This window comes from Chenopodium quinoa, unplaced genomic scaffold (genome assembly GCF_001683475.1).
Source record: "Chenopodium quinoa cultivar QQ74 unplaced genomic scaffold, ASM168347v1, whole genome shotgun sequence".
Classification (NCBI taxonomy): domain Eukaryota; kingdom Viridiplantae; phylum Streptophyta; class Magnoliopsida; order Caryophyllales; family Amaranthaceae; genus Chenopodium; species Chenopodium quinoa.
In genome coordinates, this window is record NW_018742204.1 from 19,768,950 (window position 1) to 19,775,245 (window position 6,296).

Below are 6,296 nucleotides of genomic sequence, written 5' to 3' on the forward strand. Positions count from 1 at the left end.
ACGACTTTCACAAACTATTGAAAGAATAAAAGGACATCTTTGCATTCGAAGTCCATGAAATGCCAGACATTAGTCCTGATCTGGCGGTACATAAACTGTCCGTGGATCCAAAAAAGAAGCCGGTACGGCAGAAGAAGCGGAACCATGGCGAAGAAAGAAGTCAGGCGGCAGCCGCCGAAGTTAAAAAATTACTTGATGCAGGGTTCATTCGGCAATGTTACTTCCCATACTGGGTTGCAAATGTGGTGCTTGTTAAAAAGCCGAATGGCACCTGGCAAATGACTACACAGACTTAAACAAGGCGTGCCCCAAAGACAGTTACCCTCTGCCTAAAATTGATAACCTGGTCGACTCAACAGCCGGCCATGCTTTGATGAGCTTTATGGACGCCTACTCTGGTTTCCATCAAATTCCTTTATGGAAGAAAGATCAGGAGAAGACGGCCTTCGTCACTGATCAGGGGTTATAATGTTACACGGTCATGCCGTTTGGTCTTAAGAATGCCCCGACCACTTTCCAGCGAATGATAAACACTGTGTCCTTTGATCAGATTGGGAGAAATGTCGAGGCATATATTGATGATATGATTGTCAAGTCTAAACTTCAGAAAGATCATCTGTCGGACCTCCGAGAAACTTTCGCCACACTCAGGCGGCACCATGTCATGCTCAATCCCAGGAAATGTTTCTTTGGAGTTGAGTCTGGGAAATTTCTCGGGTTCCTTATCAATCAGAGAGGAATAAAGGCGAACCCTGAGAAGGTGCAGGCGGTCATCGACATGCAGTCGCCTCGTACCATCCGAGAGGTTCAGAAGTTAACAGGTTGTCTGGCGGCCTTGGGAAGATTTCTAAGCCAATCAGGCGACAAATGCCTATACTTTTTCCAGGCAATTAAGAAAAAGGCAAGGTTTGAATGGGGGCCGGATGATGAGGCGGCCTTCTAGAAATTGAAAGTTCACTTGCATTCCTTGTCGAGGCTGGTCAGCCCTTTGCCCAAAGAAGTACTCTACATGTACCTGGCCGTCTCTGATCATGCGTTAAGCGCTGTTCTCCTTGCTGAAAGAGACGGTTGTCAGCTCCCGGTCTACTTTGTCAGTCACGTACTGAAAAATGCCGAGTTGAGGTATCCCTTAGTGGAGAAATTTGGTCTTGCACTCTTCATGGCTGTTAAAAAATTGAAGCCCTACTTTTTGGCACATGCAGTCGTCGTGTATATAGACCAACCTATCAAGCGGCCACTGACCATCATGGAGTCGTCAGGCCGAATGATCAAATGGGCCATAGAAATACAGAGCCTCGAAGTTACCTTCGAGCCTAGAAAAGCAGTGAAGGGGCAAGCCTTTGCTGACTTTATTGTTGAGATGACTCGTCCTCCTGACTCTCAAGTTCCAGACCAAGTCTGGAAGGTATATGTGGATGGAAGCTCTACTTCAAATGGTTGTGGAGCAGGCGTCATATGTCAGTCGCCAGAGGGCGACAGGTACGAGTATACTCTACGCTTCAGTTTTCAGGCCTCAAACAATGAGGCAGAATATGAAGCTTTACTAGCCGGAATCCGCATGTGCAAGGCGGCAGGGGCAAGAAAAATAGACGCTTGTTCCGATTCACAATTGATAGTGAGTCAATACAATGGTGAATACGAAGCAACTCATCCGGCCATGATCAAGTATTTACAGGCGGTCCGACAAGCAGTCGGCTCCCTTGAGGATTTCCATCTGACCCAAGTGCCGATATCAGAAAACAACCAGGCGGATGCACTTTCAAAATTAGCATCATCCGCCTCCTGTGATACTCCTCGAACTGTTTTTTGGGAAGTAATGGAGAAGAGAAGCATTGAGGAAGACCCTATTGGAATCTTAGACAGAAGCTCAACCTGGATGGATCCAATCAGGGCATATCTGACAAATGGTACCCTGCCGGATGATCATCAACAGGCGGCAGCACTGAAAAAACGAGCAACCAGTTTTGAAATAATAAAGGGAGAACTTCACAAAAGGGGGTACCTTCAACCCTTCTTAAAGTGTGTTACTCCAGAAAAGGGGCGAGAGATACTAGATGATCTTCACTCTGGTTACTGTGCTTCCCATATAGGCGGTAGGACGCTTGCTCAACGGGCAAGGCGGCAGGGCTACTTTTGGCCTACTTTAGAAGCAGATGCGATGGAGATGGTGAAAAAATGTGACAAGTGCCAAAGGTTTGGCAAACTAATTCACCGTCCGGCTACTGACCTCACTACCATTCATAGCCCACTACCGTTTGCTAAGTGGGGCATGGATATTCTGGGTCCATATACGCCTGCTACAGGCGGAAGGAGGTACATACTTGTTGTCGTCGACTACTTCACTAAATGGGTAGAGGCGAAGGCTGTAAAGGGAATCAAGACGAAGGATGTAATTTCATTCATTTGGAAAAATGTCATCACTCGGTTCGGGGTTCCCATGTCTATGGTTTTTGATAATGGTCCCCAATTTGAGACGCCTGTTCTCAAAAGCTGGTTGGGTGATCAAGGAATTGCACACTACTTTGCATCTGTCGGCCGTCCACAAGCAAACGGCTAGGTAGAAGCCTTTAATAAAATCATCTCAGACGGTCTCAAGAAAAAGATTGAACGAGCAGGCGACCTATGGGCGGATGAATTACCACATGTTCTCTGGGCCATTAGGACGACTGAAAAAGGGGCGACTGGAGAAACTCCATTCCTCCTAACTTATGGTGCGGAAGCTGTTCTTCCAATAGAACACTACGAGCCGACTCTTCGAGTAATGCTATATGACGAAGAGGCAAACTGGGAAGCCATGCGCCTGGAATTCGACTCACTTCCTGAAAGGAGGGGCAATGCTATCTTGCGCCATGAAATTTACCGCCTGAGAATGACTAGATCATACAACAAAAAAGTACACAGGCGTCCACTCAAAGTGGGGGACTTTGTACTTAGAAAAATGGAAGCAGTTGGAAGGGCTAATGAGTCTGGCAAACTAACTCCCAACTGGGAAGGACCCTACCGAATCTGTGGAGAGGTCAGGGACGGTACCTACAGTCTTGAAACACCAGACGGCCAACCGTTGCCTCGAACTTGGAATGAAGATAATCTTAAGAAATATTTCTTTTGAATGATATAAATAGTCAAGGGCTACTTAATAAAAGTTTGCATACTTAATATTCAATTTTGTACTAAGAGGGGCACGCCTACTAACAAACAGTCGGCTACTCTCCATACTCAGTTTTCATTTTTACTTAAGAGGGGCATGCCTACTGACAAACAGCCGACTACTCTCCATGTTTAATTTTTATTCTTACTTAAGAGGGGCAGGCCGCCTATACATTTACAGTCGCCTACTCTCCATTGAGTATTTCACTTTATCATCAGAGGGGCATGCCGTCTGTACCTTTACAGTCGGCTACTCTCCATTGAGTATTTTACTCTATCTTCAGAGGGGCATGCCGTCTGTACCTTTACAGTCGGCTACTCTCCATTGAGTATTTTACTCTATCTTCAGAGGGGCATGCCGCCTGTACCTTTACAGTCGGCTACTCTCCATTGAATATTTTACTCTATCACCATAGGGGCATGCCGTCTGTACATACAGTCGATTCCAAGACAGACGACCACCCTCCTATACTTAGCTAAAAAATGATGGTGGCCTGGCCGAACCTGTGCCTAAATAGACAGCTGCCCTCCTCTTACTTAGCATCTGCGTCCACCAAAGGACTAACCAAGGCCACAGGCCGAATGATCAGACTAGGCGCCAAGCCAACTGATCCAATCTTCAAAACTAATACGACCTGTCCCAAGATCATAGTAGGCGTCCGGCGGCATCCCTCCGGATGAAATTCGTCGCAGAGAGAAACTCCCTTTTGGGTGGAACATTGTTCTATAAACTAATTACACGGCACCTATACGACTGTCCCCAAGGGCAACCACGTAGCCGTTTTTGAGACAAGGATAACTCTATCACTAACCAAACCAGTGGTAGCAAATGACATCTGAGTCAGATGACCGCCTGTATTACTTGGGATAAATGCAGGGGGTACCTCTTGAGTTAATAGCCAACAAACATTGGCGAATCAAAAGGTTCAGCCGGCCTCCGCCGCCTGGTACCTTTACTACTCAAGCAGGAGTGACGGCGACTGAGTAACACCAAAGTTAACTCATAGTCACTCTCTCAAACTTAGTATGGAGCCTAAAAGGTATGAGTCGTCCGCCTGTTTTAGCAAACAGGGGCTCTCAACCACTACTCCTGCTAGGTTAACAACCTATGAGTTAAAAGCCAACAAACATTGGCGAATAAAGGGGAACAACCGGTACCCACCGCTTGATACCTCTACTACTCAGTTACTTGGGGACTAGGTAACAATCATGTTTACTTGGTCACTCCTTAAAAATTTAGTATGAAACTAAAAAGGTGTTCATACAGCACCTGTTCACACTAGATTAAATATGGCGGGGAACAGTCGGCCTAGACGGCCTAAAGTCTCTAGCCTAAAAACATGACAAGTAGGAAACCACTTTCCTACTTGGTTAATTTTACAAATGACCGATTGGATAAATGGCCGACTGATCGTCTAGCCTGGAAACAGACAACCAGTCGTCCAGGGGCATAGGCGGCGTGACTAACTATCCGTACCTATCTGCAACTATCGGCCATGTAAAATAGTCGGTATAGTGTACAATTGGATATCAGAATATTCAATACTTAAACAAATTTGAAGCAAAACAAAAATATTCATTAAAAGGAAGCCGGTCATTAAAGACCGTCAAAATATTCAGAGCCCCGGCCCCCTGGCCGGGTAAATACAAACAAACGGCACGCAGGCCGGGGAAAGAAGACATAAAGCTTATGAAGGGGGCAGATCTTCAATATTAGCAGTTGCCGCCTAGTCAGCACTCTTTTTGCTGGACTCGGCTTTAGCTGCATCCTTCTTCGATGCATTACCCCCAAGCGGCACAAGCGCCACTACCGGCTGCTCCTCCTCCTCCAACGCCTCTTCCTCAGCAGCCGCCAGGATCTCTTGATTATATCTATCAGAACACTGGCGGTACGTTTTTTCCCAGGAGGCAAAGTCGGCATTGGGGAAGAGGCGGCCCCAAGTCATGCGCTGGATTTGAGCAGAGTCTTCCATCATCTCCCGGACCAGCTCTTTCTTTTCTTGCTCGACCTTTTCCGAGAGCTCCTGAGTAAGACTCTTCTCCTGGGTCACCAGGCGTTCCTTTACGCTCGCCAAGGATTTCTCCAAGGTTTCGTATGAGGACATCTTTTGGTGAAGAGGTCTCAGCTCGGTCTTGAGGTTGTTGATGGTCGCCTCCAGCTCGCTATTCCTCTTCTGGGCCGCCTCTAACTGAGCCCGGATAGCGGCGGTAGCCTGCGCCTGATAATAAAGAATATCAATTGTCAGAACTTCATTTTGGGCAATTTGAAACATTGCCTTATCACAGTCAGAGGCGGCCATAGCTTTTGCAGCCTTTACCTCTTTGTTCTTCCGGTCAAGCGGCTTGCGAAGGCCGTTCATTCGGAGCAGGGCCTAAGTAAAAAGGGGAACAGGCGTCAGTTTCCAAACAAAAAACAAAACAGGCGTCCTGGAATTCAAATACTCAAAAATATGCTAAGTATACCTCAGCAAGGACCCCTGCAATCCCGTCTAGGTCAAGGGTGCCGACACCCCTGACCGCCTCCCTTTCAGCTGGAGGTACGACCTTGATCATAGACTTGGCCACTTCGACCAAGTCAGGCTCCTGAGGGTCGGTTGCATCAAGCATAAACAAACGGATTAGACCTAGTAAAGGAGGGAGCAAGTCTAAAATTTACAAGGACAATTTCATACTTCTAGGTGGCCCAGCTGGAGTTTTAGAAGAAGTGGTCGGCTGTTTCTCAGCCGCCGCATGTTTCCCGGAAGAACCAGGAGAGCTCGCAACAGTCGTCCTCTGGGCCTTGGGGTCCGGCTGTTGGGAAGAAGAAGCTCTTGGAGCGCCCGTCTAAAAAAGAAGAAAAGAGTCAGTATATGCATAAACACAACTCCAAAAAGAGGGTGAAAGGTTCGAAGCCCACCAAGGGTGCCCCCTTGTTGGGGGAGTCGGTTGAAGACTGTTGCATGATGGAGGCCCGCAACATGGCCGCCGCAGTCTTGGAGGCGGTAATTTTGCTCATGGCGTCCGCTGCAAAAACAAATAGCAAAGTTAATAAAAGTCATAACAAGAAATGCACGGAACAACAGAGTATTCGACAGGCCGGCTACCTCTTGAGCACCGACTGCTGAGGCCACAGGCGGCCAAAAAGTACTCTTCGTAGAGCCATTTGAAGC